An 11,807-nucleotide genomic window follows, 5' to 3' on the forward strand; every position below is an offset into this window, starting at 1 on the left:
CGCTTAACTGATTTTGAATTTTATGAATGTCGGTTTCTATTCTCATATTCTGACTGACATAGACACAACAGGTGGAGTTTACTAAGGCACATACTTCTCCCTGGGATACCAATAGGTAATCTAGGGCTATGCGGTGTTGTATAGTTGCTTGTGAGATCTGGGAGATCTCTTCTTGCAGAGCCTGAATTGCATCCGCAGTGGCATTTCCCATAGCTTCCATTGTGGCTGAACTGTTAATTATGGCTAATTCCAATTTTCTTACTCCAAGCCATGGCATGAAGGGTCTTATAAATTGATGGAACCCTGTGTTTCTGGTAGCTAAGGGGTTAACCGCCCTTTTTATGTGATGGTTGAAATTTTTTACTTGTTCTAGATATATTGCACTGTACATTTCGAAACCAGGGATAACACATCTAAGAGTGCATGCCCCCACCTAATTTTAGGGCAAGATTTTATGAGCCCTGTTTCTGCAGAGCCAGTAAAGGCCTGGGGCAGAAAGGGTACTCATATCTGAACAGGTGTTTTGCCTTATCCGGCACTTTAAATTGACATGCATCCTATTGGATAGACTATGTTCGGCTGCTATCTAGCCAAACTCAGAATGGCAGCCAAAGTCTTTCTTCGTCCTCTGGGTTCAGGTTACTTAAAGGACTGATAACGTCGGCTCTTGGTCTTGATCGAGGTGGTGATCTTCCGAGTGGGAGCATTCACTTTCTTTGAGGCCGGAGATGATATCTTCATTCTTCAACTGATGAATCCAGCTGGGCTGAGGTGTTGGGTTCAGGGGAGAGGTTACTAGCACTTGCACCCTGAGTGAGGTCCTGAGGCTCTTTGTCCTTGGCCTCAGGGAAAGGTCCCGACCTTGGTTGGAATTCAGCTGCTTCGGGGTCTAATGGAGGTGATACCTTCTTGCAGTGCGAGGCGTGAGTCCATGTTTGCTGACTTTGGCAATGAACAGCAGAATTAGTGGTCAGAAGTACCTGGAAAGGTCTCTTTCATCTGGGTTGAAGTGCGTTTTTCCATTGATAGACCTTTACGTAGACTCAATCTCCTGGTTTGAGGTTGTGACAGGGAACATCCGGTGATTGAGGTAAGGCTTCTTGGACCTGTGAATGAACTGACCTGGCATATTTTATTAATGCCTTGTAATAATTTAGTACAGTTTCATCAGTTAATTGTAGGTCTGTTTGGTGTGGGGCAACAGCTGGTGTAGCTGGCATCCTCATGGGTCATGCCATGAGTATTTTATAAGGGGTTAGGCCATGTTTTCTGTTAACAGTGTTCCTAATGTGCAATGTGCATAAGAGCAATGGGCAGCGCATCAGGCCATTTGAGGCCTGTTTCAGCACAAATCTTCAAAATGCACATTTTTAAATCAGAGTTTTTACGTTCTGCAGCACCACTTGATTGTGGATGATAACTACAGTGTAGGTGTTGCTGTATGTTGAGTGCTTGGCAGATGTTTTTTATTATCTGTTCTGTGAAATGGGTGCCTCAGTCAGTAACTATTATGGGGGGCAATCCAAATCTAGGGATTAATTTTTTGAGCAATTTCTTCGCTACAGTGATGGAATCAGCATGTACGCACGGGCTGGCTTCCACCCATCCAGAGAGCACATCAATAATAACAAGAACGTACTCATAAGAACAGCACTTAGGTAGCTGCACAAAATCAATTTGCAGATTTACAAACAGTTCCCATGGAGGGGGATGGGCTGCGGGTGTCGTTTTTACCCGTTGCCCAATGTTGTGAGCTAAACAGATGGGACAGGAGCTGCAGTACTGTTGTGCCATGGAAGGAAAATCTGGGGCAAACCAATTTCTTTGTACTGTAGCAATCATCCCCCCTTTGCTCGTGTGGGCCACAGAGTGGGTTAAACAAGCAAGATGTGGCAAAAGCTCTCTAGGCGCCACCAGGCGGCCGTCTGGGGAGCGCCAGAGAGAGTCGGGGTGCAGTGAATATTTTGTACGCAGCTAGTTATCTATTTCCTTTTTGGGGCTTGATTTTGAAGAAGGGTTAGACTTGAAAGGCTAGCTAAAGGAGACTGGTCTGCTGAAAAATAAATAAGAATAGAGTTAGGAGCCTGTGGGCTAGAAAGGGTTGTGTTTTTGGTAGAACGGTTTGCTAGATTTTTTTTTTGTGTGACATTATTAAAGGGTTTTTTATGAGCTTTGCATTTAACAATAGCAATAGTAGAAGGTAATTGAACAGCTTTTAAGAGCGCTTTTATATAATAACTATGACTGATTTGGGTTTTTGACGAAGTGAGGAATTTTCTTTGTTTTTAGATTTGTCTAAAATTATGAACAACACCAAAAGTATACTTAGAGTTAGTATAAATGGTTGTGGTTTGATTTTTTTGCAAGAATGCAAGTACGTGTTAAAGCAATGAGTTCAGCAACTTGAGTAGAACAAGCTTGGGGTAAAGAACAGGTTTTTAAAACAGCATACTGAGTGCATACTGCATATCTTGCAACTAATTTGTCTGTATTATTTTTAAGATAGGAATTATTAACAAACAAAACAAGTTTAGAGTTTGGGATAGGAATGTCTTTGAGGTTAGTCTGAGGGGTTAACAATTGAGTTGTGATAGATAGGCAATTATGAGGCTTACTATTAGAGGCGATTGGTAGAAGTGATGCAGGATTTAGAATTGAACAGCAATTTAAGGTTACATTTGCAGCTGACGGTAAAAGTTTTTTATATTTAGTAAGATAGGAATTGGAAATGTGCTGAGTTTTGCCCTTGAGGAGAAGGGTTATCACAGCATGTGGAACTGCAATGGTTAAAGAGTATTTTAAAATTAGAGAATCTGCCTTTTCAATTAACAAGGCAGCAGCTGCAACTGAAGGGAGGTAAGGAGGAAGTTTCGCAGCTACGGGATCAAGGGCAGAGTTGTAATATGTAATTGGGTGATGCTTTTCACTATGCAGCTGAGTTAGTACTTTTAAAGCGGTTTTTTTTCTTGTTTATGATAAAACAAGGTAAAGGGTTTTTTATAATTAGGGGGTTTAACACTGGGAGTAACAGTGAGGGCTTCCTTAAGGGCTACGATCGCTTGTTTGGCTTTAGGAGTCTAAGGGAGGGGTTCTGGGGTGGTATGAGTAAATGCTTGTAAGTGTTTTGTAAAAGTGGCATAACTTAGGATTTACTGTTTATAATAACCCGTTGTACTTAAGAATCCCCTCATCTGTTTTTTAGTTATAGGTTTGGGAATGTTGAGGATAACTTCAACTTTACTAGGGGAAAGGTGTTGTTTTCCTGCTGAGACATTATGCCCTAAATAATGTACCTTAGACTTGCAGAGCTGCAATTTAGATTTTGAGGCCTTGTGGCTTTTCTGAGCTAAAGCTGTGAGGAGTGTTGCTTACAGGCTTTTAAAGTGGGTGAGGCTAATAATAGATTATCAATATACTGAACAAGGGTGGACTCCCCTTTGAACATGATAGGATCCAAATCTTTTTTTAGGATCTGGGAAAACAGGGTGGAGGATTCTGTATATCCCTGAGGGAGTCTTGTCCAGGTATATTGGAGTCCCTGATAAGTAAATGTAAACAGATACTGGTTATTTTTATGAACGGGGATAGAGAAAAAAGCATAACAAAGGTTTACTACTGTGAAATATGTAGCATTTGAAGGGATATAGGAAAGAATAGTAGTAGGGTTAGGGACCATGGGGAAAGTAGGTAAAACAGCAGCATTTACAGCTCGAAGGTTTTGCACAAAGCGATAAGTATCTTTATCAGGTTTTTTGACAGGTAGGATAGGTGTGTTACAAGGGGAGCGTATTGGGACAATAATTTCTTGCTTAAGGAGTGAGGAAACAACAGGCTTGATTGATCCTTTCCTCAGCTTCCTTTGAGATGGGGTACTGTGGGACACGAGGAAGTGGTTTGGTAGGGTTTAAGGTGATACGCACTGGTTCAGCACTCAGCATGTGCCGCACTTCATTGGCACGGGTGGACCACAGCTGTGGAGGTACTCGTGCCAACAGTTCCTCTTGCAAGTAGGAAGTGTCAGGATTAGAGTACTCCTGGGTTAGCAAAGCTACAAGCTCATTTTTTCTATGTTCTGGTACTTTAAGGTAAACACTATCTGGGCTACAATAAATGATGTATCTTAGTTTACACAGCAAATTCTTACTAAGAAGGTTGACAGGTGTACAGGGGTTAAGAAGAAAGGCATGATTTTTAGACAAAGGGCTAATAGAGATGGAGACAGGTTTAGAGACGGGATGTGGGATAGGTTGTTCGCCTATACTGACAGCATTTACAGTTTCAGGAGTATAAGGTAGGAAAGGAAACTCAGCAGTCTTTAGTGTGGAGCGGGACGCTCCGGTGTCGATAAGACAGGAGACAGGTTTACTAGCAATAAGGTATTTAACAAACGGACTAGATTGGTTAGTAGTAAGCAAAGGAGCGATGATGTTACTGTTTTTCAGGCTGTCTTATTTAACACTGGGAAAATTGACAGGAAGAGGAGGTGGGGGCTGGGGTCTGGGTCTTTGGCCGGGGTGGTTGGGGCACTTTGATTTTCGATGTCCTTCTTGCTTGCAATAATGACATTGGTTTTTATAGTCTGGGTTTTGTGGGCCCGAAGATCTATTTTTCCCCCTGAATTTACCCGGGCTTCTCCTTTTTCGTCTTCGTTTTCTTCCTTTACTTGGACCCTGCAACTGAGAAATCTGTAAGGTTATTAACTTAAACTCGGCATCGTTTTTAGACCGTTCTAATTTGTTATGAAAATGGTTAGCTGCAGCAAGGACTTTAGTTAAATCTTTAGTTTCCCAGCTAATAATTGTTTGACTTTTCTTAGCAATTTTAGGGTTAAGTCCTTGGACAAATGCTGTTACTATTGTTTGTTTAGTATTTCCAACTGGGTTATTCATTTTTGAATATCGTTTAAATGCCTGTTTGAGGTGTTCTAAATAGTTACTGGGTGTTTATTTATGTTTTGTTTATAGGTATTTGTTTTGGTCTAGTTTTGTCTTTTTTGGGCAAACTGTGAGAATTGCCTGAACTAAAGCATTTTTTTTGTTAATAAAGTCTTGGCTAATTCTTGGGTTTTGATCTGGTTAAGTACAGGTAGCGTATAGATGTAGTATCGTTTTTTTTTGGGCAAAATGGATCGCATGAGCTGATTAATGTCAGCCTATGTTGGATTATAACAATTTATAACAGTCTGCAATTTTTTCTGAAATTTTTTTTGGGGTTTTTTTTGGGGGGGGGGAATTTTTTAGTTAAATTGTAGAGATTATTTGGAGTCTAGGGTGTGTGTATGGTTACTATATTTTGTTTATTGGTGCCAATGTTTGGCATTTGTTTTAGGGGGTAAACTTGTATAGCTTGGGATTTAAGATTGATGGGAGATATTTTCGTGTTTAGTTTTATTCTTTTAAATACACCTGTGGTGGGTTGTGACTCAGGAGTAAATTGCCACACTGGTGATGATTGAATGGCAGATATGGTGGATGAGTCCAGACTATTAAGCTCTGTGGATGAATTTACTGAAGGAGCTTCAGCTAATGGGTTACTAGTTTGGGCTGCAGCCTGATGTTGAACCGGTTGTTGTTGATGTGGGAGTCTCAGGAGAGCAGGGTTTGATCAAAGATTAAGGATATCTTCTGCTGGATCCAGTGGTGGGGGCGCCCTGTGCAATGCTGGACACATCGGAGCAGTGGCCAGCGTGTAATTTGGGGGAGTAGCCAATTTTTCCCAAACAGCTTTTAACTGCTGTTTTAATTTTTCTTGAGAGTCTTTTAGATTTTTAGTTTGAGATTTTGTCTGCTTTTTGGACATTTTATTATATTAATAAAAGAACGTATTTTATTGGTTTTGTGGTGTTTTGGATTTACGGGACTCTAAAGCCCCTCTTAAGTGCACTATTTTATCTTGATTAAATGTTCCTTCTTGTGGAAAATGCTTCACGGGATCATCCCTAGTATACTAGTTCTACTTATTCAGGTACTTGTAAGCTTTGGGAGACTAGTGTGTGTACATAAAGTACGCCGGAGTCTCCTTAGGGGGGACAGGAACTTGTTTAGACTGATTTGTTCTCATTTTTAGTCACACAGGGAGACATAGGATAGGCTTATTTAGGATGTCTGGGCTGCTCAGTGTCTTGCTCTGCAGTTTTTTACCGCTTAGACAAAAGGCTTCTGACCTGACACTGGCTCATAAAATGGAAATAGGGAGGAAAATACAAGAGGGATTTTTTTACTCCTGCTTTCGGCAGAAGCTACTGGGATAAGAGGTTTGGAAAAGACAAAATCACTTAGACGCCTTGTTCACTGGGTTACAAGGTTTTAGCTGGGCCCCCTTGCTTTCGACGCTACTTTTGTAGGTAGAATCGGGGCGGCTAGACCCAGCCTTAGTCCCAGACCTGGTCAGTGATTCATTTTTTTTAAATACACACACGCACACACACACAGTTAGTCAGACTTTCTCCCCCACACCGCCTTAGTTAATTAACTACAAGCCCGATGTGCTGTTGGATGAAGGTGCTATAAATAGTTTCTCTTTGAATAAAATGTATGTTACTAGACATAAAATTGGATCCTTTATCAGACAGAAAATTTTAGCCGGCAGTAAGGTTTAGACTGACCTGTTTTAACAAGGTTCAGATTCAGTTACCACGGCCAAGTTGGGAGCCTACAGGCAGTCCTCCTCCGAAACCCCAATAGAGATTTTGAATTAGGTTTTTTACCTCTTAAGTTTGGCGCCTCGGAGTTCGAGGGGGGCAGTCTGCGGTCCTCTTTCTTTAGTACATGTTCTGGATCTGAGTCACGGCACCAGGAATTGTCGTGGAAACACACGCAGCATACTTTAACTTACGAAGGAGGCGAGGTTAGTTCACAAACCTCCTTCTTACACCTAAAAATCAGAGTTATACATACTTTTTGCTATCTTCAAGGCCGCAGTAAGCAAAGCAGTTGCAAAGGAGTTACAAAGAACAAACACTTTCCCTTATTTGTTCTACTGTACAAAGCCAGCAATTCTCCACAAAGCGGTTATGTCATCTTATAACTAAAATAATCAAAGTTTAAGACACACATTTTTTCTGATTCCACAGTTCAATGCACTGCAGCCTGGGCCTGGCTGTTGCAGGGCAGAGAATGGCATGTGTCTGTGTACATGTGTGTGCAGTGAGCAGGGTATGGATTTGATGACTGGCCCAGTGCATGGCTAGGCAGGACCTGTGCATGGCCAAGCAGGACCTGCTCCCTGCCCAGCCTGGCAGGGTGCTGAGGCTGGGGCAAGTCTGGGAGGGTGCTGTATGGCAGATGTGGGATGTCTGCACACCATTCTGGCCCAGGTTCTGCTGTGCTCACAGGCAGGAGAGGGACATGCTCATGATGACAGCTCCCAGGGCCATGAGCAGGGGGGAGGCAGGCAGTGTGGTACATGGGCCCAGGCCAGCCCTTCTCCCACCCCACAGTATGCCAGCGAGCTGACAGGTGATGTCATGTGGGGGCAAGGCAGTTGACACCAGGTCCTTTGGTGCCTTCATAGGGTTGAGGTTCATTCCCCTCCCTAAACTGGGGTCAGGGGGTACTGGACCCCACTGTAGGGGAGCCACTAGTGAGATGTGATATGGCCACCCCTCTAAGGCTGCACTGGGTTGGGCTGGGGAGTGCCCCTTGCTGTCCCAGGGTAGGCCCAGTAGCATGGGTAGGCTCCTCACTGGCCTGTTGCAGACATTGCTGGGTGTCCTGTAGGCTCTGCCACAGTTCCTAGAGCTCCTCACACAGGGCTGTACCAGCCACTTCACTCTAGTCCTCCTCCTGCTGTTCCTGCTTCATGCTAGCCTCCAGGCTCTGGTCTGTAGCATGCTGCTGCTCCACCACCCAGCCCTACTCCTCCAGGGCACTGCAGGTGTGCACCGGCTCATCCTGGGCCTGCCACAGCCACTCCTCATGCCACTGGACAGCCTATGCAAGGGGGACTGAGTCTTGCTGAGTGCATGCATTCCCAACCCCCCAGCCCCTTCCTCCTTAGCCCCCAGTCTCCAGTCCTGTGCTGCATCCCATGCCCTCATGCCCTGCACTGCCTGGCCTCATTTGCACATGCCTATGTTGGTGAGTCCTAGCATCCCAAGCCCCTAGGTGCTGGGCATTGCTATCACCTCACAGATGAGCTGGGTTCTGGGATAGGTCCAGTCTGAAAAATAAGGGTTAGCATGTGAGAGAGGGCATGCCCATGACAGGGCCAGTGTGCAGTAAACTGAGATGCACCAGCCAGTGACCACAGCATGACCCCATAGGCAGACCCTCATCGCGTTGTGACTCAGAGGAGCATGCAGAAGTGGTGTGGTAGGGCTGGAGCGATGGAATCCAGGATAGGCCCAAGGCGAGGGATTTAGTGATATCTGTTATTGTTACTGTGGTTCAGACAGCTGTTTTTGGCATCAAGTGCCCTCCTCAGGAGACCGCTGGGTTTGGTGACCCAGGGAAGGCACCTGGTGCCTGGAAGCTCATCTGGCAGCTCTCCCAACTGCAGCATTTCACTCCTGTGGCCAAGAGGTCATTTGCTGCCTGGCATGCAGGAGATTGTGGATTCAGCAGCGTGTAAATGCTGCAGGGGCAGGGGCAAGGGCAAAGGTAAGGGTGGGGGCCTAGCACTGCCTTGGATCCTGGCATCCAGGAGGTCCTGCTCCAGGTTCTGCACCCAGCCCTCCAGCATGCTGGCCTGACTCAATGACCCACGTCCAGGCTGCTCTCCTTGATGCTGCTCTTGCTCTCAGCTGTGGTCAGGTGTTCCCGCATCACCTGGAGGTGCTTCTGCTCCTGGCCCAGCTCCTCATAGTACAGCATCTGCAGGTGCCACATGATGGCTGGGAGGTCAGGTCATGGCCTGCAGTGGTACTGGGAGGCCCTGGCCAGGGACTGGGGCCTTGCCAAGTGCCCACAATGAGGCCTGTACTGCCCATCCATGGGTTACTTCCCCCAGAGGGACCCCTTCCCTGCTCCCCCCCCGCCCCCTTGCTTAGTGTGCTGGAGCCCAGGGGCTCCCTACCTCCTCCTTCAGAAACCAGCACTGCTGTACCCAGTGCTCTAGGTCCAGCCCCTGCATCTCCGCTGTGCTGCTGCAGCTGCACAAGGGTCTTGTTGTTCTTCCTGTAGCCAACATCCAGCTCCTGCAGCAGGCCCTGTAGCTTTCCTTGCAGCTGTTCCAGCTCAGCCTGGTGGTCTTGCTGGTTTGACTGCAGCATCTCTTGTGTCCAGCCCTGGAATGCAGTGTGGACGGCCAAGAGCAGGGGCAGGCAATTACGCGCACTGCTTCCCATCAGTGTTGCACAGCACCATTCAGACCAGCTCCCTGTCTGGCGCATGGCAGGGCTGGTGCTCAGACGAGAGGATTGGCAACATCAGAGCTCAGTGGATAGGCCAGGGGACATGGCTGAGAAATCACTGAGCACCAGACAGATGGATGGAGGGACGGCTGGACATGAACAGGGCAGGTGCAAACAATGGGGTGAGGCATGCCTTTTTGTGGAGCCTGAGCTTGGAGAGGTGCTATGTGTGGCAGAAATGCCACCGTCTCTGCCCCTCTCCAGAGATCTGTCTCTGCCAGCGTGAGAGGCTGGTGTTGAATCCCTCAGGGCAGGGGATCTGCCTCCCTGTCTACATGACAAAAGCCTGGTGCCTGGGAGGCGAATGCTCTGGTCACCTGGGGGGGGCGGGAAAAGCCCCACTCACCGGCCCAGGTAGCCCAGGTACCTGGGAACATCCTGCAGTGTTCCTAAGCAACTTCGAAAGACAAGCCCAGCAGTGTAAGGTGCTGGCGGAAAAGATCATGATGTATTTGTCTGTTCTGGTAGAAGGTGACATGGCGGTGGTCCTGAACAGCCTGCCCTCAGATGCAGCTGATGACTATAATGCCTTTAAAGCTGCTGTGTCTAAAAAGTTCAAGTTAGGGCCGGATTATTTTTGGAAAAAATTCCGGAATACGTGCCCACAACCCAGCAAGTCATTGACTGTTTATGTGGCCCTGTTGAACGACACATACATTAAATGGTTAGCCGAAGCCAAGGATGACACTTTAGAAAAGGCACGCCATCTCCTGGTGCTGGAACAATTCTATTTTTGGTGTCCAAGAGAAGTTAAGACCCTGGTCAGGGACAGGGACCCCAAAAATGCTCACGAGGCCGCTGAAATTGCAGACCAACTGTTGCTAAATCGTGAGAAGACTCCCTACTCTGGGGAGGAACAAAAAGGGTTTCAAAGAGGGGGGAAGGGAGGTCCAGGTCAAAAAGGGGAAAGAGGGCCACCTCCTGCAGAGTGCAAGGCGGCCCCAGATTCGGACAAACCACCCAATTTGGAAAAGAGGGGGTGCTATAACTGCGGGGAGCAGGGCCACATCAAGCCCAACTGCCCAAAGCTAACCACTAGACCCAGGCCCATCAGGCGGGCAATAGCCGTGAGCAGTGAGGGGGAGGGCTGGAGCCCCTCTGAGGGGAGGGTCTGTTGCTACAGGATCACAAACTCGGAGGAGGGGATGGCCCCCCACCGGACCATGATAATGATAGAGGAGAGGACCCTTGTGGGGGAGCTGGACACGGGGGCCAGTGTGACATTAATCAATTCCAACCTTGTCTCCCCTGCAGACATAATCCCGGGGAAGACCCTCACTATTCATGGGGTGCGGCCCACACCTCTGATGGTACCGGTAGTCCGTGTACCCGTTGTGTGGAACGACTGTGCAACGTACCTGGAAATGGGGGTACTGGAAGGGGCTCCGGTCCCCATCCTGATGGGACGGGATCTTATGGGGCAGGAATCCCAGCTCCGGAGGTGGGAACAGACCCAAGAGCCAAAGCCCTGCTCTGTTCATGCGGTGACTTGTCTGCAGAGCAGAAAGGCTAAAGAGCGGGGGTTAGGAAATCTCCAGGAGACAGCCACACCATTGGCCACAGGGGAAGGGACCCCTGCAGATGGCAATGGCACACCGGCCCCGGAAGGAACTAGCGACCCCGAGGGTGGGTTAAGTGACAGTCCCGGGGAGGTGTGTATTCCGTCAGTGGCAGAGGGAGGTGAGACTGGCAGGGAGGAGACCCAGGAAGTCCCTGAGGGTGAGTGTGCACTCCCTGCAGGAGCACCTGCACTCCCTGCTGACTGCCTAGCTGGGCAAGAGGAGTTCAAGCGGGAGGTTCGGGAGCACCCCAGCTTGGAGGGACTCCGGCAGATGGCTCAGGAGCAAGAGACTGAGTTCACTCCTGACAAGAGGGAAGAGGTGGTCTGGGATAAGGGGCTTCTCTATCGGTTGTGGGTGCCGAAGAACCATGCCAAGACCTGGGAGCCCCCGCGCCAGCTCATAGTACCCCAGAAATACAGACAGCAATTGCTCTCCATGGCTCATGATTTACCATGTGCTGGTCACATGGGCAGGGAACGGACACGCCAGCGGTTGCGGGTGACCTTTTTTTGGCCCCGAATTTCCCAGAATGTGACAGACAACTGCAAATCTTGCGAGACGTGCCAGCGGACAGGCAAAAGTGGGGACAGGAGAAGGGCTCCCCTGCAGCCCCTCCCTATCATCGACCAACCCTTCCCCAGGGTGGCCGTGGGCATTGTGGGACCGCTGAAGCATAGGACTCGTAGAGGAAAGACATACATACTGACTCTGGTGGATTTCGCAACGCGGTACCTGGAGGCAGTTGCTTTGACCTCCATCAAGGCACCCGTAGTTGCTGACGCCCTCATCAAGGTCTTCTGTCAGCTGGGTTTTCCCTCCGAGATCCTGATGGACCGGGGTGGGAACTTCATGGCGGAGGTGATGAAGTGCCTGTGGGACTGCTGTGGGGTGCA

This window comes from Alligator mississippiensis, chromosome 11 (assembly GCF_030867095.1).
Source record: "Alligator mississippiensis isolate rAllMis1 chromosome 11, rAllMis1, whole genome shotgun sequence".
NCBI classification, from domain to species: domain Eukaryota; kingdom Metazoa; phylum Chordata; order Crocodylia; family Alligatoridae; genus Alligator; species Alligator mississippiensis.